Below are 25,945 nucleotides of genomic sequence, written 5' to 3' on the forward strand. Positions count from 1 at the left end.
CACTAACTGTTGAGCTTCTACACATTCTTCCCACTTCTCATTTGTTGACCCTGCTTCTAATCAAGCTTCTTTGGCTTGTGGTGGGTGCAGCTGCTGTGGTTTAATGCTTATGTCCAGGGGCAGAGATTCAATGAGCACAGCTTAGAGCCTGATGGAGTGACTACATTCTGGATCTTTGTTTTTGGCACTCATGTGTTTCCACTGATGTTAATTATGGTCTATGAGTGAGGGCTGTGGGGATTGCTGGGGGAAACAAGTGAGAGTCCAAGTTACTGCCATTCTTCCTCCTTCTGAGAGATGCTTACAGTGCACGGGTTTACTTGAGTTGACTGCTTGGTGCCATGCCTTGATCCTTTTGAGGTGAGGTCCACAGAAAGTTTTTTTTGAAGGTGTCTCCCCCCGCCCCTTTTTAAAGGCTTACTCCATGCATTTCTGAACAAGTTGCCTAGGAGGTGGTTTTGCATTAGTTCTCCCTGTGGATTTCTGGAAGTTTCCTCTGTGAGGATGGCAACATCACCTCAGGCTTTGGATTACATTTTTATATTGGTATGATTTTACATCATCTAGGACAAAATTCTATGGAATTGAATGTATTTTTTTGCATGTTGGGTTTAGAAGTACAGTCACTGAATATATAGAAGTTCCTGAATGCACCAATGTTGTATGATAATGCCTTCTGTGCTGGCTTGATATTTAAGAGGATGCTGGGCATAGTCTGATTCTGGCTTTTAGAAGCATGGTTTTGTCTAGCACACTGCACAAATAGATGTACCCAAATTCAACTGGTGGTGGAGAGCAGATTTCATAGCTGGTATAAAGTCTGCCACCAAATCTAACATGCTGGCTTCATTATTATTTTAGGAGTTTAGGGAAATTTTCTTGTCAGGATACCTACTTGTTAAGAACCTGGTGTAAGAATCTGATTAAGGCTAACAAAATACACTGAACCAATAGTATCAAAGATGTGGAAATAAAATAGGTCAGGATTAAGTTTAAGAAATAAGTTCTGAGCTTTTTGATGATAATGTCTGATACTACAGAACTTGGTCCTCTTGTTTCACTGAGGAAAAGAGCATGTCTGTAAGACAGGTGTGACATTTGGACACTTGTTTTCTTTTTTTAAAGATTTTATTTATTTACTTGAGAGAGAGAGAGAGTGCCCAAGCAGGAGGGAGGGGCGGAGGGAGAGGGAGAAGCAGACTCCCTGCTGAGCAGGGAGCCCCACATGGGGCTTGATCCTAGGACCCTGAGATCATGACCTGAGCCAAAGGCAGATGCTTAACCAAATGAGCCACCCGGGCACCCTTGGACACTTGTTTTCTTTACCATTTCCATATTCTGCTTTTACTGAAACTGTTCTTTTCCATAGAGGTTTATATGGCTTGGTCAAAATAAAAAGAGATGAAATATAGATACAGGAAGATGTCTATTATTTATTAAGTACAGTGGTTGATATGATATGGCTGTAAAATTAGAAAAAGTATATATTGAATAAATATGAAAAATTTAGTGTATATATAAATGAGATGTTTTATACATTATGCAATAAATTAATATGCAATATTAGGGGATTAAAGAGGGATTTGCCTTCCTACTTTTAGGTATTATTTGAATTTTTGTAATCAATATATTAATTTTGTAAAGAAAAAAATACATATGTTTATCAATTATCTTTGGCTATCTTTTAGGAGACCCCTAGCCCTCTATAAAGTGAAGTAACATTTTTTATTTTTTATTTTTTATTTTTTTATTTATTTTACTTATTTTTTTTAAAGATTTTATTTATTTATTTGAGAGAGAGAGAGAATGAGAGATAGAGAGCATGAGAGGGAAGAGGGTCAGAGGGAGAAGCAGACTCCCCGCCGAGCAGGGAGTCCGATGTGGGACTCGATCCCGGGACTCCAGGATCATGACCTGAGCCGAAGGCAGTCGCTCAACCAACTGAGCCACCCAGGCGCCCCTGAAGTAACATTTTTTAATGGATGCTCAGGTGCCTAAGGATAAAAGATATTTTCAGGCAGACTCTTGGTCAGACGAGAGAACCCTGAGTATTGGGGTTTACCAATCCTCAGAGATACAATTGAAGAGAATAAACACAAAGAGTTCAAGTATTTAAATGAAAAAGTGAAGGTTGCCTCTGGTCATAAATATGTGGCTATTCATTTTTATTATACAGCTAGTGTGACTGATGCCTTTGACCCACAAGGAGACAAAAGAAGAGACAGATGTGATCTCCTCCCTTAAGGATTATCTAATTAAGGTATAGAGTACAGACCTGAACAGCAATCCACTAATCCCAAAGCAACCTAAAGCCAAGTGCATAACAATGTGGTGAACATGGTATATACATAATTTAAAGGAATTCAAGATAGGAAAACACTCAGCCTAGTTAGTCACGGCCATTATATTTCCAGGAAAGGATTATTTGAAATCAACAAATCTAATTCAAAAAATAAATATTAAGACGAATAAGTCATACTCAGTGTTCCCCAGAAAATTATAATTTTTATAATCTTGAGAGAGAAAATGCTATGGGATGAAGGAATCAGTAATTACTTTTTCTGAAGACGTCGAAATGTTATAACATATGGAAAAGACCTCAAAAGATGGGAATTATTTTATTACAAGAAGAATGGCTAGATCAATATGCCAGGCAAAAGCACAATAAGCAGCATAAATGTATGAAGAGTATAGGATTCTGGGGCAGGTCGTTGATTGGAGTTTGGGAAGATTAAATGGTGCAAGTTCTAGAATGACATATTAAGACATTTAGACTCCATCCTGTAGGTAATATAAAGTCATAGAGGGTCATAAAAAAACGACTAGATCTGTAACGGTTACTACGAAATACATACGAAAAATTGTAATTCAGAAATTAAAACAACAGTTCTCGCCTGCGCAGGCGCAGACCCGCTTCAGAGGACAGGATGTGTGCACAGCTTTTCAGGCCCAGTGGAAGTTTCCACAATGCTACGGAGAAAACGATAGCTACTTCCTTGAGATGGCATTCCCAGTGTAAATTGGAGGGCCAGACCGTGACCCGGTCCAGCGTGATCACCTTCTGTCTGGACTGGCAAAAGTGTTGAAGCAGCATTCAGCTGCGGGAAACCTTTGCCTTCAGAGGATCGTGAGGGGTCCCAGACCTTTGTCACACCACTTGTCATCCTTCGAGGCTTGAGGAGAGAGCTTCATGCCATTTCTGAACTCTTCCGAGAAAGTGAAATGGGCCAGCTCTGTCACTGCTCTGCCTTCACCTCAGACAGACAGTTCTGAGTCTGAAGATATCTTGACGCCCTGTGAGACACCCAGAGGGTCTCTGGGAGTGGATTCTTAACCCCAAAACAGCCTGCAGATGAGCAGGCGAAGCCCTCAGACACAGAAGAGGAGCCTGGCGACCACCTGGCTTGAGACTTTGCCTGCAGGGGTGGTGCTGATGGAGAAACGTGGACAGCACTGGAAGCTGGGATCCCTCCAGACCAGGTGACTAAGGCATTGTTTATGAGGGTACATTCCGTTTACAGGTGGGCAGGTGCTTGGGCTGGGCCCAGCCGTCTGTGAGCTAGGGCAAGGGGAGGGGAATTCCTTTTTGAGAGTGGGAATGGAACCCATATCCCAGATGCAGACCTGCTTCTGGACAGCTTTCTCTTAGACCTTGACAGCAGATCTATCCACCTACAGGGGTAATGAATATACAGTTTGTATAACATAAAATTCACCATTTTATTTTATGTTTTTTTAAATTTTATTTGTTTGACAGACAGAGAGAGACAGCGAGAGAGGGAACACAGAGGGAGCGGGAGAGGGAGAGGGAGAAGCAGGTTTCCCACTGAACAGGGAGCCCGATGCGGGGCTCAATCCCAGGACTCTGGGATCATGACTTGAGCCAAAGGCAGACGCTTAACGACTGAGCCACCCAGGCGCCCCAAATACACCATTTTAAAGTGTATAATTCAGTGGGTTTTAGTATATTCATAATATTGTGTAACCATCACCACTGTCTAATTCCAGAGTATTTCCATTACCCTACAAGGAAACCCTGTAACTTTTAGCAGTCACTTCTTAGTCTTCCTTTTCTCCAGCTCCTGGCAACGACTAATCTAATTTCTGTTTCTATGGATTTGCCTATTCTGGACATTTTATATAAATGGAATCATACAATAAAAAAAAAGCAAAGCAAAACAAAAAAAAAAAAAACAGGAAAAAAAACCCCACTTCAGAAAGAAAGCCTATGAAATAAGCTCCCATAGTTTCTCAAACAGGTGCTGTTGACATTTGAGGCATGCCTATTTAATCACACCGAAGATAATTCTGACCAAAAGACATTAAAATGTATACGGTTTTTGGCACACTAAACCCTTTCCTATATAACACTGAAACAATAAATCTGAAAAATAATAGTTTAAATAATAATTTTATTTATAGTCACAGCTTTTGGCTAAAGGTTGTACAAAAAAGAAAACCCCTGAAGCAATATCAAAAACAAAACAAAAGGCATGAGGCACAAGAAAATCACAATGTTACTTCAAAGTTCCTGTTGGCTTCTAACTTCTATTACTATTACTACTACCAATTGCTGCTTACATTTTATCGAGTTCTTTTTTTTAAAGATTTTATTTATTTGACAGAGAGAGAGACAGAGGGAGAGGGAACATAAGTAAGGGGAGTGGGAGAGGGAGAAGCAGGCTTCCTGCTGAGCAGCGAGCCCGATGTGGGTCTTGATCCCAGGACCCTGGGACCACAGCCTGAGCCGAAGGCAGACGCTTAAGGACTGAGCCAGCCAGGCACCCCTTTTTATTGAGTTCTTGCTATGGGCTATATATATATATCTTTTAAAAATATTTTATTCTGGAGAGAACATTTAACATGTTAAGATCTACCTTCTTAACAAATGTTTAAGTGTACAGTATATTATAGTTGACTAAAGGTACAGTGTTGTACAGCAGATCTCTAGAGCTTATTTTGCTTGATGAAACTTCATTATGACTGTTGGTTAGTAACTCCCTATTTCCTCCTCCCTCCCCCCACAACAGCTCTTGGCAAATGCCATTCTGCTCTTTGATTCTATGAATTTGACTATTTTAGATACCTTATGTAAATGGATTCATACAGTATGTGTCTTTCCGTGTGTTATTACACTTAGTATATTGTTGTCAAAGTTCAGTTGTTGCATATTGCAGAATTTCCTTTTTTTTAAAGGCTGGATAGTATTCCATTTTATGCATATACTATAATTTCTTTATCCATTCATCTGTCTGATGGACATTTAGGTTGTTTCTGCATCTTGGCTATTGTGAATAGTGCTGCAATGAACGTAAGAGTGCTAATATCTCTTTGAGATCCTGATTTTAATTTTTTTGGGATAAATACCTAGAAGTGGAATTACTGGATCATATGGTAGTTCTATTTTAAAATTTTTTGAGGAACTTCTATACTGTTTTCCATAGTGGCGGCATCATTTTTGCATTTTTACCAACAGTGTACAAGGGTCCCAATTTCTCTACATTCTCACCAATGCTTTTTTTTTTTTGGATAATAGCCATCCTGACAGGAGTGATGTGACATCTCATTATAATTTTGAATTGCGTTTTCCTGATCATTAATGACTTGAGCGTTTTGTCATATACCTATTGGCTATTTGTAATGTCATCTTCTTTTTTTTAATATTTTATTTTTTTAAAGATTTTATTTATTTATTTGACAGAAACATAGAGAGAGAGCACAGATAGGCAGAGTGTCAGGCAGAGGGAGGGGGAGAAGCAGGCCCTCTGTGGACCAGGGAGCCCGATGCGGGGCTCGATCCCAGGACCCTGGGATCACGACCTGAGCCGAAGGCATACAGTCAATCGACTGAGCCACCCAGGCGCCCTTCTTCTTCTTCTTTTTTAAAGATTTTATTTTTAAGTAATCTCAACACCCATTGTGGGGCTCGAACTCGCAACCCTGGGATCAGGGGTCCCATACTCCACCATGAGCCAGCCAGGTACCCCAATTTGTATGTCTTGTTTGGAGAAATCATGATGCAAACTCTTAGCCCATTTTTTAATTGTGTTATTAGTTTTTTTTTTATTATTGAGTTGTAGAAGTTCCTTATATATTTTGGATATTAACCCCTTATCAGATAGATGGTTTGCAAATATTTTCTCCCATCTTACAGGTTGCCTTTTTACTCTATTGATTGTTTTCTTTGCTGTGTAGAAGTTTTTTAGTTTGATATAGTCCCACTTGTTTATGTATTTATTTATTTTTGTTGCCTGTGCTTTTGTTGTCAAATCATTGTCAAGGCCAATGTCATAAAGCTTTTCCCTTATGTTTTTTCTAGGAGTAGTTCTACAGTTTCAGGTCTTACGTTTAAGTCTTCAATTTATTTTGAGTTGATTTTTGTGTATGGTGTAAGATAAGGATTCAATTTCATTCTTCTGCATGTGGCTATCTAGTTTTCCCAATACCATTTGTTGAAAACTGTTCTTTCCTATTATATATTCTTGGCACTCTTGAATATCAGTTGACAATATATGCATGGATTTACTCCTGGGTTCCTTTTTCTGTTCTATCGGTCTATATGTCTGTCTTTATGACAGTACCATTGCTGTACTTTATAATATGTTTTGAAATCAGGACGTGTGATACCACCTTTGTTGTTTTTTTTCAAGATTGATTTGGCTATTTGTGGCCTTTTGTGGTCCATATGAATTGTAGACTTGTTTCTCTATTTCTGTAAAAACTGCCATTGGGATTTTGATAGGAATTGCACTGAATCTGTAGATCACTTTGGATAGTTTGGACATTTTAACAATATTAAAGTGAGTAAAGTAAGTCCATATATTATTCTAAATGCTTTACTTATAGGAATAATCAAAATTTTTTCTATTTCTAATTTTTGCTCCTTTTTTTTTTTTTAAAGTAGGTTACACACCTAGTGTGGAGCCCAACATGGAGCTTGAACTCACAGCCCTGAGACCAAGACCTGAGCTGAGATCAAGAACTGAGCCATCCATGCACCCCACTAATTTTTGCTTTTTTTTTTTATAAATACACTTTACTATTTTTTAAAGATTTTATTGATTTATTTGACAGAGAGAGAGAGCACAAGCAGGGGGAGCAGCAGGCAGGGGGAGAGGGAGAAGCAGGCTCCCTGACAAGCAGAGAGCCTGATGCGGGGCTCAGTCCCAGGACCCCGGAATCATGACCTGAGCCGAAGGCAGATGATTAACCAACTGAGCCACCCAGGCACCCCAATTTTTGCTTTTTGAATAAACTGTTTATTTTAGAGTAGTTAAGATTTCCAGAAAAGTGAAGATAGTACAGAAAGTTCCATATACCTGACATTTAATTTCCCTTATTATTAACATTTTACATTAGTATGGTACATTTGTCACAATTAATGAATCAGTATTGATACATTATTATTAACAAAAGTCCATACTTTATTCACATTTGCTTAGTTTTCGTCCAATTTATTTTTACTGTTCTAGGACCCATCCAGGATACCACATAACCTTTAGTCATCATATTTCCTTAGGCTGCTCTTGGCTGTGACAGTTTATGGTATTTTTTTTTTAAAGATTTTATTTATTTGAGAGAGAGAGAGAGAATGAGAGATAGAAAGCACGAGAGGGAAGAGGGTCAGAGGGAGAAGCAGACTCCCTGCTGAGCAGGGAGCCCGATGTGGGACTCGATCCCGGGACTCCAGGATCATGACCTGAGCTGAAGGCGGTTGCTTAACCAACTGAGCCACCCAGGCGCCCTATGGTATTGTTTTAATCATCACAATAATTCCGTGTGGTACAACTGTTATTTGTTTATTTTTTTTTTACAGATGAGAAAACTGAGGCTAGGGTCATATGGAAAAGGGAGTCAACTCTGGAAATCTGGGCCAGAGCTCCCACTCTCAACCACTGTACTGCCCTCCTTCTAATATTGGCTACTGGATACAAGGTAAATAAACGTACGACACACCTGGACCAAGATATAAGGCAGCATGTGATAAATGCTTTCAAGCCCCCAAAGGTAAAGGTTATTTCTGGTTTGTAGGAGCTTCGTGAAATTTGAGAAAGATTTTAACAATGAGATGATGTTTGAGCTAGGCCCTGAGAATTAGGAGGAATAATTGTATAATATTTTATAGTTCCTTGTAAATATGTTAGAATGCCTGTCCCAATTCATTTTTATAACATCTCCAAGGATAGCTGAATGGTTTTGTCCTGGAGTGAATGGCTTGAGGAAAAGAAATTTTAGGTCATGGTTTGATAAACTTTCAATATCTAAACAAAGTCATAGAATTTCATTTTACTTGCAAAAGTATAAAACATTTTAACAATATGTTTTTTAACCTATGAACATTTAGTCTTCGAATTAGTTTGATCATATTCCCAAAATCCCAACCAATTAAAGATGAAGATGAGGTCAATTTTGTTTGATTAATGCATTGTTGATTCTTTTACACCATTCTGGCACCTAGAAAGTATTGAATAAATATTTGTTGAATGAGTGAATGAACCCTGATTCAATTCAGAGAAATGTTAAAGATTTCTTGATAATACAGTTGGCAGGTAGACGCTAGACAGGGTTCCCCTTCTCAGATGAAAACACTGTTAGAGGGTGCCTGGGTGGCTCAGTTGGTTAAGCGACTGCCTTTGGCTCAGGTCATGATCCTGGAGTCCTGGGATCGAGTCCCACATTGGGCTTCCTGCTCAGCAGGGAGTCTGCTTCTCCCTCTGACCCTCTTCCCTCTCGTGCTCTCTATCTCTCATTCTCTCTCTCTCAAATACATAAAAATAAAATCTTAAAAAAAAAAAAGAAAACACTGTTAGAGAATTCCCAGCATCTTTTAGGACTTGTACATGTTCAAACTCTCTGGAATCTCTATAAAGGAGGAACAGAGAAGTTCTAGAGAGTCTTTACCCTTTTGCTCTTCCCACCAACTTTCCCAACCAGAACACTAACTCTGAATTTGTAGAAATTCATTCACAGAATGTTCTAGGAGTATGTTCTATTAATGTTTATAACTTTTCTAAAAGGTAAGAAGTAAGTCTTAGAATAGGAAGATTTTGTATTTGAAATGAACTCTACCAAGCAATTATTTTTAAATGACAACCAATAGCCTTACTTTGTATTAACTGTTCACATGGGTCAACAATTAAGTGATTCATGATTGGTTTTATAAAGTAAACTTTTTTTTAAAAAAGATTTTATTGATTGGAGAGAAAGAGAGAGAGAGCACCAGGAGGGTAAGGGACAGAGGGAGAAACAGGCTCCCCACTGAGCAGGGAGCCTGACTTGGGCTTGATCCCAGGACTCCAGGATCATGACCTGAGCTGAAGGCAGAGGCTCAACCTACTGAGCCACCCAGGTGCCTCTAAAGTAAACTTTTTTAAAAAGTGCATTCTGGTTCAGAGGAGAATGTGATATGTATGTCATATACTTGAGCTTTAGAGGTTTGGGGAAAATAACCAAAATTTCCAAATTTGATATCAATGACAGGTAGGATTGAAAATATGTCCTTTGGAATTATGACCCCCTCCCCTCAGCCATTCCTCCCCAAACTAATGGAATATGTTTAAAAAAAGAAAAACTAGCCAATTGGAAGTTGTCCTGGCCGATTAAATCTATTCTTGCATGAACCTTGGAAAACTGCCCTCTAGTGGAACTTATTGAAATTTAGGCCTAGAGAGTTCCAATAGAGATTTGTCTTTGGGTCAAGGGTTGGATAAAATTCTGTATCTTTTCTCAGATTTTTCTAAAGCAGTGGTGGAAATGGCAGTTTAAAGTAGGAAGAGTAAAGGTCAAATGTGACCCATAGAATATGCATTTAAATATTTTATAATTCTTTCTTTTTGGTTATTGGTTCATGTTAGTAAGACCTGTATTTTCCACGTGGTTATAAATGGGTAAAAAAGATGTTATAACTCAAAATAAAATTAATAAAATAGAAAAAGGTGTAGGTAGACTAATTAATTTTATGAAGAACAGAGGCATGGTCATTTACTATGTGGTGACTAGTTTTGATGTTTGAGTTTTAACTGTGACTTTGAGAAAAATGGCAGCACCTTTAAATTTAAGCTTAAATTCTGTTTTGCGTACAATTATGTTAATATGTGGATACCTTGGAAATATTCAGACAATTCGGTGGATCTGTCCTGACAGTCAAGGCAGAAATATGTATTGGCACCATGAGAGAGAAGCTCTGAGGGTCAACCTTATGGGCAGGGGAGTAGTTGTCTCTTACAGGGTTTGATTTGAGCCCTATTTGTTGAAGCCCTATAAGATGAAGGATATTGGATGAGAGAGCACCAGAGATGATCTTATGCCTTTCAAATATTCATTCTTTAGCCAACATTCCACCATTAGAGATGCATAACTTCAGTTCTATATACTTCCAGTCAAGAATTCTTTGTCAAAACCTAGGCCATTATCAATGAATACTTTAATTACCGACAAACACCCTAATGCATTGTTTTTCCATTGGAGGACCATCTGGATCAGAATCACCTGGCAGATCTGTTAAAAACACTGACTTAGGGGCCTGGCCCTAGACTAGTTTGGGCAGAATCTCAGGGTGGGGAGATGAATAAGCCATAGTGATTCTCATACCCAATGAAGTTCTTGAATCCCTGAAATGATATATTGAGAGGTCCTGAGAGCAAACTTCTTTAGAATACAGGATAGGCACCTGAGTAGGAGTAAGGACTATGCCAAGATGAAAGAGAGAGCAGAGATTGGGTGAATGGGAGATATCAAAGCTGAACTTCAGCCCTTTGATGATTCTGCTCAGGGTCAGTCCCTAGAAGAGTTAGTGTTATTCTGGTTAGTGACTCTATGACTAATTTCCCTCATCAAGAAATGAGAGACATGAAGAACTTTTGGAAGTGGCAGTGGTAGCCCATTAGAATGCATTGAAAAACAAAGAATTCTCAGAGATAAACTTCCGGAACTTAACTGAGCCCCGACGGGTAGAGGCTCTTCATTTGTGCTAGCTCTAGTGACATGTGGTGTAGATCCAGATATGTCCCGTGTCTTGTGATTACAGTCTTTCTTTTGAAAACAGTTGCTGACAATCTGTCACTCCTTTGTTAAGGCTCAGCCCGTTTGAAAATGCGGGGTATCAGCTGCTGTTGCTGTAGGTCCATTTCTGTTTTCCAGCAGGTGGGTGTGTCTGTTTCTTTCCTTTCATCTCCATCCAGGCTTTCTTCTTTCAGGCACTTTCCGGTTTGTCAAGCCAAGTATGCCTGTCATGTTGGAACCCAGCCCTGGGACACTCACCAACTTCTCTTTGTGTTAGTATCTCCCTTGACTATGTTTCCATTCTTCCTTATTTTCCTAAAGCCTACCAGTTCATTTGTATGGTCACCTACATGTCCTGTTCCCCTTATTGTGGGTGCTCAACAGCTGCCAGTTACCCTTGTAGCCTCACCTCCTCTGTGTTTTCACTTCATTTAGACCCCTTTCCAAGGGGTCACCTTGGCTGTTCTCTTTCTCTTCTCCTTCTTTCTATTATTTTCTGTATCAAGTCATACTAAGTGCTGTGACAGCTTTTCTGAACTGAAACTTAAGAGTTTAGTAGAAAGAGAGTGGGTTTCAGACTCAGGTTAGGGTTGGAATTCTCTACTTATTGGTAGCTCTGAAAATATTAATTCTGTCATGGAGTTGTAAAAATTGGATTAGATAATATGGAAATATGCCAGGCACATCCCCCATACCCATAGATGTTCAATACACAGCAGCTATTATTATTCATATTATTTTTGTATGAAAATGTTCTGTGTTACTATAACCCACAATGCTTTTCTTCCTTTGTACTTGTGTGGATTTTCTTGCATTTGGGGTTCCAAGAGAGGTGGGAGACTAGAATATACAGCCCTTACTCATGTGTCCCAAGAATAAGGGGACTGTGAGCAGGAAGAAGAGCTGTGATCTATAAACATGCTATCCACTGCCTACTCAGGCAGGGGTTCTCTCAGGATCTGGTAACCTTTACCTGAGTGTTGAAGTGGTTCCCTCTTTAAGCACAAGCCATCCCCAGAGGAATTTGCTTGCCGGAAGACATATGGTTCCTTCAGTTCCACTTTGTTGAGTTAAAGCTTTGAAGTCCTAATTGGACCAGCTCAGAATATCCTAGGTAAGTCCTACCCAGTGGGGCCATGGAGTCTCTACCGCATATATTATTGGTTTTTGCAATGTCCTGGCTCTGAAGCCAACACAGTTCTCCAGCTTTCTTTTTTTTTTTCTTTTTTTTCTTTTTAAAGATTTTTATTTATTTATTTGAGAGAGAGAGAGAATGAGAGATACAGAGCACGAGAAGGAAGAGGGTCAGAGGGAGAAGCAGACTCCCTGCTGAGCGGGGAGCCCGATGCGGGACTCGATCCAGGGACTCCAGGATCATGACCTGAGCCGAAGGTAGTCGCTTAACCAACTGAGCCACCCAGGCGCCCAGTTCTCCAGTTTTCTGATATGCTATTCTATTGCTGCCCATTTCTGCTATTCTGCACAAGAATTCTCTAGATTGAGGAGCCTATAGATTATGATTCCCCTGGCTTATTAGTCTGAGATCCCCAGGAGTGAGCCTCTGGTATAGTCTACTCTTCCTTTTTCAAGTTACCACCTCCATCACCTCACATAATTACTTTTGTGTGTGTGTGTGTGTGTGTGTATGTGTGTGTAGTGAGAACATTTAAAATTTAGTCTCTTAGCAACTTTTAGGTATATAATACAGTATTGTTAACTATAGTCACCGTGCTGTACATGACATCCCCAGAACGGATTCATCTTATAACTGGAAGTTTGTACCCTTTGATGAACATCTCCCTATTTTCCCACCCCCATCTCCTGAGAACCACCATTCTACTCTCTGTTTCTATGACTTTGGTTTTTTAAAAATTCCACATATAAGTGATATACAGTATTTTTCTTTGTCTTACTTTTTTACTTAGCATAATGCCCTCAGGCTTTATCCATGTTGTTGCAAATGGCAAGATATTCTTTTTTTCTTGTGGCTCAATAATATTCTATTGTATGTATATATATCACATTTTCTATAATCCATTCATCTGTAGACAAACTTTTAGGTTGTTTTAATTTTTAATTTTTTGAGGAACCTTCATACTGTTTACCACAGTGGCTGTACCAATTTCCATTCCGACCAACAGTGCACAGGATACCTTTTTCTTAACATCTTTTCAGTATTTTTTTAAAATTGTTTTTATTTTTTAAAGATCTTATTTATTTATTTGACAGAGAGAGAGGGAACACAAACAGGGGAAGTGGGAGAGGGAGAAGCAGGCTTCCCACTGAGCGGGGAGCCCAATGTGGGGCTTGATCCCAGGACTCTGGGATCATGACCTGAGCCGAAGGCAGATGCTTAACGACTGAGCCACCCAGGTGCCCCTCTTTTCACAATTGTTATCTATGTTTTTAGTGGTAACCATTCTAACAGGTGTGAGGTAACATCTCCTTATGGTTTTGATTTGCATTTCCCTTATGATTAATGATGTTGAGCATTTTTCATGTATTTTTTATGACCATTTGAGTATTTTCATTAGAAAAATGCCTATTCAGGTCCTCTGCCCATTTTTAAATTGGACTGTTTGTTTTTTTGCTGTTGAGTTGTATGAGTTCCTTATATATTTTGGATATTAACCCCTTATCAGATAGACGGTTTGCAAATATTTTCTCCTATTTCATAGGCTACCTTTTCATTTTGTTGATTGTTTCTTTTCCTGTGCAGAAGCTTTTTAGTTTGATGTAGTCCCACTTGTTGAAATAAACCCATGCATTGCTTGGAGATATTGCAGGTTTGGTTCCAGACCACCCCAATAAAGTGAATATTGCAGTAAAGTGAGTCAAATGAATTTTTTGGTTTCCCAGTGCATATAAAAGTTATGTTTACAGTATACTGTAGTCTATTAAGTGTGCAATAGCATTGTGTCTAAAAGATGTATATACCTTAATTAAAAAATACTTTATTGCTAAAGAATGCTAACCGTCATCTGAGCTTTCAGGGAGTCTTAATCTTATTGTTGGTAGAGAGTGTTGCCACAATGTGAATGGCTGCTGACTGATAAGGGTGGTAGTTGCTGAAGGTTGGGTGGCCATGGTAATTGCTTAAAATAAGACAACAAGAAGTTTAACTCATTGATTGACTCTTCCTTTCATGAATGATTTCTTTGTAGCATGTGATGCTGTTTGATAGCATTTCACCCACAGTAGAACTTCTTTCAAAATTGGAGTCAATCCTCTTAAACCCTGCCATTGATTTATCAACTAAGTTTATGTGAGAAATCCCTTATTGTAGATTCTATCTCAAGAAACCACTTTTGGGGCACCTGGGTGGCTCAGTCTGTTAAGCGTCTGACTTCGGCTCAGGTCATGATCTCAGGGTCCTGGGATTGAGCCCTGCATCAGGCTCCCTGCTGAGCAGGGAGTCTGCTTGTCCCTCTCCTTCTGTCCCTGCCCCCACTCACATTCTCTCTCTCTCTCTCTCAAATAAATAAATAAAATCTTAAAAAAAAACCCACTTTCTTTGCTCATCTGTGAGAAGCAACTCCGCATCTCTGAAAGTTTTGTCATGAGACTGGGAAAACTGGATAATCACATGCAGAAGGATGAAATTGGATCTCTGTCTTATACCACTCACAAAAATTAACTTGAAATGGATTAAAGACTTAAAGCATAAGACCTGAAACCATAAAAGTCCTAGAAAAAAAACAGGGAAAAAGCTCCTTGACATTGGTCTTGGCAGTGATATTTTGGATGTGATACCAAAACACAGACAAAAAGAACAAAAATAAGTAAGAAAAATACTTCTTAAACTCTACGTTATCTGTCAGAGTAGACAATATAGGCCTTTTCTTTCTACTTCTTACTCCTCCCCCAATATTACAGTTAAGCAGATAAAAATATATCTGAAAGGCAATCAACCAACCAACCAAAAAAAAAAAAATCCAACCTCTCCCCCAAATCTCTGAAACTGTCCCCAAACAGTCTCTCCCCAACCCATTTCCTGCTCTTCCAGATTCTCTTCACCCATTTTGGACTATGTTTCCCTTGAACTTCCTTTTTACATCACCTTGCCCATCACTGGCGGCTCTGTCCCTGTTTCTGGCCACCCCTCAAACTTCACTCTCCTGAGGACCCTTAAGTAACTATTGTTTGTGCTTCATTTGATGCTACTGCTTAGTAGATGTGTGTGTGTGTTTAATTAGTAAGATTGTTTGCTTCTTGAAGGTACTGCAGTTTATACCCTCTAGAGAAACTAGGATACTGATTTCCAAAAAAGCAGCTGCTCAATAAAAATATATTGACTGGTTACTGATTTTTGCCTTAGTTATACTTGACAATTTTCCTGCTTGTCCAGTCCTGCTTCTAGCCAACTTGGGATTATGTATGGCACCTAGAGACAAGAATGGTTTGGAGAACTAAAACCTAAAGATAATCTTATAAACTCATTTAGAACAAAGGTTTAATCATCCCCCTATCAACTGAGACTTTTATCTGAGCTGAGTTGCAATAAGCAACAAATTGGTGAGTTTCATTTGCTCTGCTTACTTTGGCTACTGTGAATAGCATAAGGAACACAAGTCAGAGTGAAGAAGCAAAGAATCTGCACAGGACAGGTAGCTTTTGTTTAGTCATGTTGGCCAAAGAGCAACACATATTAAGTGTATCATTGAAAATGTGTTTGAAGGGCGCCTGGGTGGCTCAGTCGTTGAGCCTCTGTCTTCAGGTCAGGTCATGATCCTAGGGTCCTGGGATCAAGCCCCGCATCGGGCTCCCTGCTCTGTGGGGAGCCTGCTTCTCCCTCTCCCACTCCCCCTGCTTGTGTTCCCTCTCTCGCTGTGTCTCTCTGTCAAATAAATAAAATCTTAAAAAAAAAAAAAGAAAATGTGTTTGACCTTTCTGTGTGGAGAAACAAGCATTGGACAATTTGTTCATGATAGACTAGAACTAGTTTGGGAATGTTACTTTCTAACACCTAATTTTCCTCATGTATGAACCAAAGGCTAAGTGATGTTGTCCCTGGCAATGGAGATGGCCAAGTGCCAGTGCGGGAAATAGAAATAAAAAAGGGGTTGTGGCCTTTTTACTGCTGCCGGATGGATGGGCTCTTTCTCCTTCCTCCTGTGTCCTCACTACCTTCTACCCCCTGAGGGCAACAGCCAGAGGAAGCTTGTGCCCAGTGGAAAGCCTGTTGGCATGCTGAAGGGGTATCAGTTCTACCTCCCAGAAACTTCTTCAGTCCATCTACCTCTTTCCACCTCCACCATGACCTCCCTAGCAGTGGATTTATATTCATAATGTTTAATAGCTAGTGCAGCACAAGGCACTGACCTATCAGAATGGAAGCTGGTTATAAACAACTAAAATAATCAAACTGGTCATTTCTTTTATTTGGAATCTAAGGTCCATTTACCTCTGGCCTGGACCCTGTAAGGGCTTTCTACGTGGACACTGCAGTACACTCTAATCCACTGCAAAATAACCAGAGTGATCTTTTTCAAGTGCAGATCTTACCCAGTCTTCTGTCTCCTCTCACATCCTAAAACCCTTCCATGGCCCTCCACAGCTCTTAAGGTAAAGACAACCTCCTTAACGTGGTCTTTAAAGCCTTACATAATTTGTCCCCTCTCTGCCTGTAATATAATTGATAGCCTATTTTCCACACAAAGCTGTAAGCTCCATGAGAGTAGGGACCATATTTGTTTTTTCCTCAGTGACTACCTAGTATAGTGCCTGACACAGAACAGGAGCTCATTAAATATTCTTTGAATGCGGGGCGCCTGGGTGGCTCAGTTGGTTAAGCGACTGCCTTCGGCTCAGGTCATGATCCTGGAGTCCCGGGATCGAGTCCCGCATCGGGCTCCCTGTTCGGCAGGGAGTCTGCTTCTCCCTCGGACCCTCCCCCCTCTCATGCTCTCTCTCTCTATCTCATTCTCTCTCTCAAATCAATAAATAAAATCTTTAAAAAAAAATTCTTTGAATGAATAAATAAATCATGAAACAAGCCCCAATTTTCCAACATGTATCTTCACATCTAATTCAGGATTCTTATTGTATATACATGTGAATGTGTTTTTGATCAATAGTTTCATAGAGAATTCTTGTTCATATTTCTTATATTGTTGAACTGTAACAGTATTTTCCTAGTGGTGGATGTCAGACATCTGGGAGCTATTCTGTGCTGCCTCTTCTGCCCCACCCCCAAATAAATAGTCATGTGGCACTATAGTTCTATTTCCCAAATATTCTTCCAATTTTCCCCTTCTCTTCAGTCCTTGGCTATGCTCTGGTTCAGGTCCAATCATTTCTTGCAGTTGCTTCCAACCTGGTCTCCATACTTTCTTTCTTATTTCCCTTTAGTCCATCTTCTGCAGAGCTGCCAGGGTAATTTTCAAAAACCTTATTTAGTCATGTCATTCTCTTGCCTTAAATTCTTCAAGGTACCCACTCTACAGAGGATCAAGTTGTTGTACAACATATAAAAAAAACCCTTCATAATTTGGGACTCCTCTACTATGCTTTGAGATCTTATTCATTTAATAAATAGTTATTGAACACTTACTATATGTGAGGGGATCTCTTGGAAATATGGTGAATAAGGTTGTACTTTCTTTGCCCTTATTGACAATACTGTCTAATGGTAGGCTAACCCCTTGGAGCAATCATACATAGATAATATTTGTGGTTCCCCAAACCTACGACACCCTCATATTTCTTTGTCATGACTAGAGTGCCCCTCTGTTCCTCACCTCTACTCACATCTCCCTGACAAACTCCTATATATTTTTCAGGGCTAAATGTAAGAACCATTTTCTTGGGACACTTTGTCTGATTTCCTCTTGTCCCCCAGGGAGGATTTACTGTTCTTTCATTGTCCATCCTCTATCAGAGTACTGGTTACACTGTATTTCTTTTTCTTTCTTTCTTTCTTTCTTTCTTTCTTGCTTGCTTGCTTGCTTTCTTGCTTTCTTGCTTCTTTCTTTCTTTAATATTTTACTTATTTATTTGACAGAGAGAGAGCGAGAGAGCGCGCACAATCACAAGCAGGGGGAGTGGCAGGAAGAAGGAGAGGGAGAAGCAGGCTCCCCACTGAGCAGAGAGCTGGTTGTGGGGCTCAATCCCAGGACCCTGGGATCATGACCTGAACTGAAGGCAGATGCTAACCAACTGAGCCACCCAGGCGCCCCCGTTTGTATTTCTTAATTTTTCTGCACACTAATGTATAAATGCCATATCACATATTTTGTCTTAGTTATCATCATCATCTCTCCAGAGAATAGAAGGGTACCTGTTAAATGGTGAGTAGGCATTCAATAGTTTGTTGAATGAGAAAATGTTTCCTTGGAATGTGGGACCCAAAATGATATGGTATATATTATGGGTCCTTCTGTGACAAACAGTTTCAAGGTACTAAGAAACCACAATTTATTGATTATTTGAAAATTATTATATTTTAAAATGTAGGGCTCTGTTTTATTCAATATTCTTTGTTTAAATGGAATCCAATTGTAAACTGATCTCTTATAATGCTTATTATAAACTATGATAATTAACTTGTATAACTTGAATGATGTGCACAACACTATAACAGATCTCATTAGTAAAAATTTTTGTTTGACCCTTTCCTACTTTGACTTATAATGGACTTTAGCATGGTCTGATAAGGTAAATGTTGATATTATCCCTCTTGGAATTTGCCAGATTTTATTCCTACTGATGGAGATAGACGTTTTAGGAGTTCATTTTCAAGCTAGGTCTGTCAGCCATCTCCTTTTCCCCAGGACACCTATTTTTATTTCCATTTTTTGGTTATCCTTAAGCATAAAGTCAATGTTAACTACTTTCTGTGACATCAGACCCTGGTTAGAGCTCTCCAGTGTATGAGGATTTCAGTGAAGGGTTGTCTGGGATGGGCGTACTAGGGATTAATCTTGTCAGTGCACGAATATTTATTAAGCATGTGTCAGAACACATGCCCATCTCTCTGGTAAGGTACAATCAATTATTTCTGTTCTATTCTCCACTGTATTTCCAATGTCTAGTAAATGCTTGATGAATTTTTTTTAATTAATAAAATTTTGGAAAATATGAATTCTGTTTATGGAGGGGTTGGGAAGAAGTATAGGGAGAAAACTATCCATTACACTCCTGCTATGCTCCAGGCCCTGTGTTCACACTTGCCACACATTATAAGTTTTACAAGAGTCCTTTGAGGTGGATGTGCTTATTTTATTTTTCATTTATCCCTTGTTTTCCCAGTTGCAGAGCTAAGCAGTAAAATATGAATCATATAAATAGTATTGTTGTATTCTTAGTTCTGTACTTAAACTGCCTCTATTGACAGACCTTAGCTCTTTCAAAGTCCCCCGTCCCCAGTTATTATGGAAAATGGGGGCATCCCCTATGTAATCATGAAAATCATCTTGCATTTGACACTGCCTTTCCATTTGCCACATTGTATCTACCATTTTATTCCCCTCCCCAGTCTACTGTGGATATTTCCACCTGTGGATGTCTCCAGGGATTGGGCTGTGCAATACTCTATGGCACCAAGGCTGTTCCATTGTCACATCATGACCTGTTTTGTCCACAGATGCAACAGTGTCGTTGATCTTTGAGAAAAACAACTGGGTGTCCAGATTATCTCTCTCCAGCGGAGGATAAAGCATGTGGAGGGAAGGGCTGATGTGGAGCGAGGCACTCATCTGATGTGCTCTTACATGTGGTGGGGAATCAGGGGCATGGAAATTGCTGCTATGCTGCTGGTGGAGGGAGTGTAGCTGGAGCTTCAGGACAGAGTCTACTGTATGACTCAGTCCACCCAAAAATAAAGTTTGCTATTAAGATAAGTCTTCTAGCCCCTTGGGAGTAGGAGAGAAGTAAAAGAGATTTGGAATCTGATGGAAAATGTCCTTGGGGGAACAAGTAGTATGTCCTTATTTGTAGATAACCACAAAGGTTTAACTAGGTGGAACATATGACAAGAACAAAAAAATTAACCTGGTAGATACTGTTAGCCTTTTCCTCTCTCTCTACCTATGAAGGAAGAAGAGGTTTTTTGTTTTGTTCTGTTTTGTTTTTTTGCTTCAACAGTCCCAGGAACTGAGATTTTGTTCTGATCAATGTCTGGGGTATACTATTTGAAGGAACTCCCGAAGTCTAAATTGATATCCAAGACACAGGGCAGAGAGCTATTCAGGAAGAAAAATAGATTGAGATGTAAGGGATGCTGAGAGAAATAAAGCAGTAGTATGGACTAGAGTTTTTTTTTTTTTAAAGATTTTATTTATTTATTTGACAGAGAGATAGTGAGAGCAGGAACACAAGCGGGGGGAGTGGGAGAGGGAGAAGCAGGCTTCCCGCCGAGCAGGGAGCCCGATGTGGGACTCAATCCCAGGACCCTGGGATCATGACCTGAGCCGAAGGCAGACGCTTAACCGACTGAGCCACCCAGGTGCCCTGGACTAGAGTTTTAAAGGTAGAGAAGATAAGTGAGAGGGAGAGAGAAGAGTGATTACTGAGCAGCTCTTATGAAGACTTAAGAGATAACGATGGAAAAAGAAGGTCTTAAGGATATATGCTGTCTCTTTGAAACATTTCAGTAAAAATTTAAGGTGTTTTTAAGTGTATCTTTGAGTTTTGGATTTCTGTTCCTGTTGGATACAGCACTGCTCTAACACTGGTATGAGAATGGTTCACCTTTGTTTCACCATCTAATGGGGAGTCACGATGAAGCCATGAAACCATTGGCAAAGAGAGTGATGGAATGTGAGGTGCAGACAATGTTTCCAGAGACCAGACAAAGCAGGAATTAATATGGACTGTGGTTGTTGGTGAAGGTTTCAAAGAGTTTAATGGAATGTAGCTGGGAGTGAGATCTCAAAAAATATATAGGATTTGCATAGATGGAGAGAAGGAAGGACATTTTGGCCAGTGGAAATTTGCCTAAGTAAAGGCATGAGGTATGGATGACCATTGTGTCTAAGAGGGGCTAGTCAGAAGTTTAACCTAAGAGGAAGAGAAACAAGAGTGATGAGTAGTAACTGGGAATTAGAATGTATCAGTAAAGTGGGGTCAGGTTATGGAGGGTTTTAGAGGCTACACCAAGGAACCTGTATGAATTTTACAAAGGATAACATGTATTCTGTAGAGTGATGAAAACTAGAGTTTTAAAAATATTCATCTGGGGGAAGTGATTGACATGGAAAAGGAGCCTGGAGACTTTTTGTTTTAAAAGTGTGTGTGTGAGGCATTTAGGGTTTGGACTTGGTGGAGAGGAAATGTTGAAAGGACAAATCATAGGACCTGCAATTAATTGGATGTTCAGAACAGATGTGAGATCACATTCAAATATTCTAGTTTTTCTGGTCTAGAGGTTTTAGATAATTATGGCTTCATTCTTTCATTTATCAACTTATTTTTTCACTCATTCAGTGATTATTTATTGATATGTAACATATTTTTCATACTGGGATACAGTGAAAAAACATTGAAAACTTCTTGACTTCATGGAGCTTACATTCAAGAGAAGAAGACATAGATAATAAACATGTAAAAAGTAAAATATATAGCATATGAGCAGGTGGTAAGTTCTTTATTTTTTTTTAAAGATTTTATTAATTTATTTGAGAGAGAGAGAGAGAGAGAGAGAGAGAGCACATGAGGGGGGAGGGTCAGAGGGAGAAGCAGCTCCCTACTGAGCAGGGAGCCGATGCGGGGCTCGATCCCGGGACTCCAGGATCATGACCTGAGCTGAAGGCGGTCGCTTAACCAACTGAGCCACCCAGGCGCCCTGGTGGTAAGTTCTTTAAAGAAAAATGAAGCAGGGGGGAGCACCTGGGTGGCTCAGTTGTTAAGCATCTGCCTTCGGCTCAGGTCATGGTCCCAGGGTCATGATCCCACACTGGGTTCCCTGCTTGGCCGGGAGCCTGCTTCTCCTTCTCCCACACCCCATTTGTGTTCCCCCTGTAGCTCTCTCTCTGTCTCTTTTTGTCAGATAAATTAAAAAAAATCTTAAAATAAAAAATAAAACACACACACACACACAAATGAAGCAGGGAAGGGGGACTGAGTTGTGGGTAGTAAAAAGGTTACAGTGATAAATCATTGAAGTGGGAGTGTTGGAAAAAGAACTAGTTTTCAGGGAAATATGGGATTTGGACATATCAGTGGCATTATTTTCTGAGAAAGGTAGGCAAATAATTCTTATGTTAGGATTGGGGATGTATATTGGGGAGCCACCAGCATAGCTGTAATAAGTGAAGTCCTTATCTAACCCTTAAAGAAGCAGGAACTGGTGAAAGCCTGAAGTCTCAACCCTGAGAGCAGCAGGAGAATTTCTTGGGAAAATGAAGACAACCCAAAGAAGGAAGAGCAGTATTCATGATGTCATCAGGGTTAGAAAGAAAGGCAGGCAAGGAAGAGAACTTCATTCTTAAGGATGTTTTTATGTTCTTATATAGGTGATAACTGAAAGGTATAAGCTTGTCAATAATGTCTTCCTATACCCACAGTCTTAGTCATCCTCTGGTAATGTCTAAAGACAGTTTCTACAAGTCTCTGGAAGCTTGCTTATTGAAAGGCAAAGAACCACTTTGTTGCCTAGAAATGAAAAACCAAAGTAAAATTTATTTTTCTCTTAATACCAAATGAACCATTAGAATTACAGTTCCCCAAATAATGAGTACCTTATGAGTATGAAAGACTTGGTCGAGGTGTTTACTTCACAACTAATGTATCTACTCACCCTGTATAAAGCTGTTGTGTCCCTTTATGCCACAGCCCCTGCTCTTGAGGTTTTGTACTCTAGCATGAACACCACCAGTGTGGCAGGGCATGAAGGCCCTTTAGACAAGGAAAAGCCAGTAAGCTAATATAATACATGAAACAAAAAGTAAACAAATAAGTGACTAATACTGTGGTCTGAGGGAATGGCTTACCAGTTAGGCAATGGCTCCTCATCATTTTACAAGGTAATGTTACTAATCCTTCCCTTTAAAGTCAAGGCTGCTAATGTACCTGATATTTGTTTCTTTCACATTAGAATCTTTTTCTTTTTAATTTAAAAGGTTACTAAGGTAGACAAATGAAGCAAAGAATGCTCTGAGACTCTGAGGGATTGAATTATGAATCTTAGTCTGTGAATTGTAAAGGCATCCTCTGCTGACACTCCTGTGTGAACTTGCAGGCTGGTATGATAAACAATGGTGAAGCAACAACAACATAATTCAGGAGACTTTAAATGATTGTGACCTACATCTCACATTACAAAAACCTAAATATCAATGATCTCTTGTAAATTAGTATGTATTCGACTGCATGGAAATTTAATAAGAAAGAAATGAATACCGTCTAATATTGGCCCAAAGTCCCTGAGACACTAATTTAAAAAGTTAATTTACTACCTCTTTGTTCTGTTGGTTAACATGTGGGGAAATGATAGCCATGATTACAACAAAAATTTCTTCTCTTGTAATAATACCCCATGAAATCCTTAGAGCTAAACATATTTGTTTCCATCCTTAAGTTACACAGACCGTCTTTCAGTAATGGAAAGAAGCAAGCAATCATCTTTAGTTTTGATGCTTACAAATTATGACTCACCTCCACTTTGGGAACCTGGAATAGTTGAATAGTATTATCCTTGACTTGCAAGCTCAGGTTTTGCTATTGGAAGCAAATGCTTCCATTCCCACCTTCCTCTCTGCTCTTTTCTCTGTAAAGTTCAGGACTAAAAGGAGTAAACATTTTTAACTTGAACATTTTTTATTTTTGCTTTTCTATAGATAATAAGCATAACATCACCATTCATGATCTGATAATGACAGATGTTTGAAGACAATGTGATTTCATTGATTTTAGTTGCCTGTTTTTTGTCAGTCTAGATATTGCTGTTATGAAAGTTGATTTGCTTTTGTTTTTCTTTGTTGTTTCTTTTGTTGTGAAAAGGGAATGCTTTTATAAAATACTTAAAAATATTAAAAAATAAACATATATCAACTCTACCATTCTCAGTATAATATTTAAAAAAGCTTGAATATTGTTTTAGATATAGAGTCCTGTAAAGTCAAGGAAACAGTAGTTAAATTGATTTTCATAATCTTTCCATAGGATCATCTGGAATATATTAAATATGTCTTCCCTTTACCTTACCATGAAATCTAAGGGGAAATAAATATTTTTACAGAAATGAATCATTCTTTTTTGAAGTTAGTGAAATTAGGGCACATTCAGATTTCTTTCTTTGTTAAAGTAACTCCAAAGATACTTCACTGCATGGTTTACTCTGGCCAAATAAAAAGCGAAATTGGGACTAAGATTCAAGAAAAGTATGTGGAGTGTACAATATCTGTGTTGGGATATGCCTTGAAAGACTGAAAAAAGCTTTACATATATTTTAACATATCACATATCTTTACATATTATTAACATCTTAAAAAGCTGGACATAAAATGAAATGTGTAAAAGCCAACATTATGTCATGAGGAGCAGAAAAGAGAAGAAGCAGACATTACAAACTTTCTTATATGCTTTATACCAAAATTCTTAAAAAACAAACCAACAACTAAGAATGTGGCTTGCAGCCATAGGTGTAAAATAGATTATAAATTAATTTGGAAGCAGGTGTTTCCATGGTTGTGGGAAAAACAATGCCAACTGAACATTTCCATAGCATTAACAGAGCAGACTGTGGTTGTGCTTACAACAGGCAAGAAAGAGAAATAAGATCATAATGCTGGAACATATTCCTCACTTTCTGAAACAAAACCTGGAGCCATAAATGCTGCAGCTGGAAGAGTTTTGTAGGAGTTTTGATCTTGGTGGGCGAATTCGGCATCAACATCTTTAACTCAGATGCATAGCTTGCAGTAAAATCCATATCCACAAGGTATTTTCTATTCCCAGGAAGTTTTTGTTCTTTCTTTTTCTTTTAAAAGGAAATAAACAAAGACCAAAAATTATTGTATTTGTTAAACTTCAATTTATCATTGCTTGGTGCAAGTAAAGTTGCAAAACAGAAATTCTCAAGCTAGCCATATACATAGTTAGGGTATTATTATACTTTATACTCACTGGCACAGAATCCCATTCCATTAGTGAGCTGTGTTGAAGAATAACAATGTCTATGGTTTCATGGGCGATATTTTCCTCTGATAAGAGTTGTGTTTCTACTTGATTATAGATTTCATATACTAGTTTTCCTACACCCAATTCTAGCAATTCTCCTCCCCCATCTTATTTTCATTTTAGGGTGAGGAAAAAATCTAACATAGGACTCATTTGTCATTTTATTCCCTGGCCTTTGCTGAACGACAGCTGTGACGTCTTTTCTGTTCTACGCCATAGAACTTGGATACGTTGTGGAATACATATATACACATTAAAATGAAAAAGTTACCTGGCCCTCCTTATAGCCACTTCATTATTAATAAGATTGTAATATAGTACAGTTGACTTCATAATTAAAATATATAAATATATGTACACATTTAATATATATTTGAATATATGCATATTAATACTAAAGACTAAATAAATACAAATAGTTGATCTTATGTTTTAGTGATAACTTCAATCTCTGCTTGTATTTTTATTAACTTAAAACTACTAGGCAAGAAATAAATAAATGAATCATGTATCAAACAATTTTTTCCCACCATCCTCCTCAAATTGAGTAATTATCTACTGAATTGCCTGGTTATTTAGGTTTGGTTGAATCATATGGCATTGCTATTTCCACAGGAGAAAAACAATTGAATATTAGCAGTGTCATATGGTTCAGCCTAATAGATTCAGGTTCAATCACCAATCACGTATTTCCCTTTGCTGGTTCTAGCTAAAAATATTTGTATCAGAAATCTTTCCCCCCTGTACTTCCATTGGAGGGATTCAGCTTTCCCCCACTATTTTACCATGTGCCCTTGTTTTCTCTTCAAGGGGCCCATTTTCTCTG

This window comes from Callorhinus ursinus, unplaced genomic scaffold (genome assembly GCF_003265705.2).
Source record: "Callorhinus ursinus isolate GAN/ISIS: 27379988/994484 unplaced genomic scaffold, GSC_fseal_2.0 scaffold3, whole genome shotgun sequence".
Taxonomy (NCBI): Eukaryota; Metazoa; Chordata; class Mammalia; order Carnivora; family Otariidae; genus Callorhinus; species Callorhinus ursinus.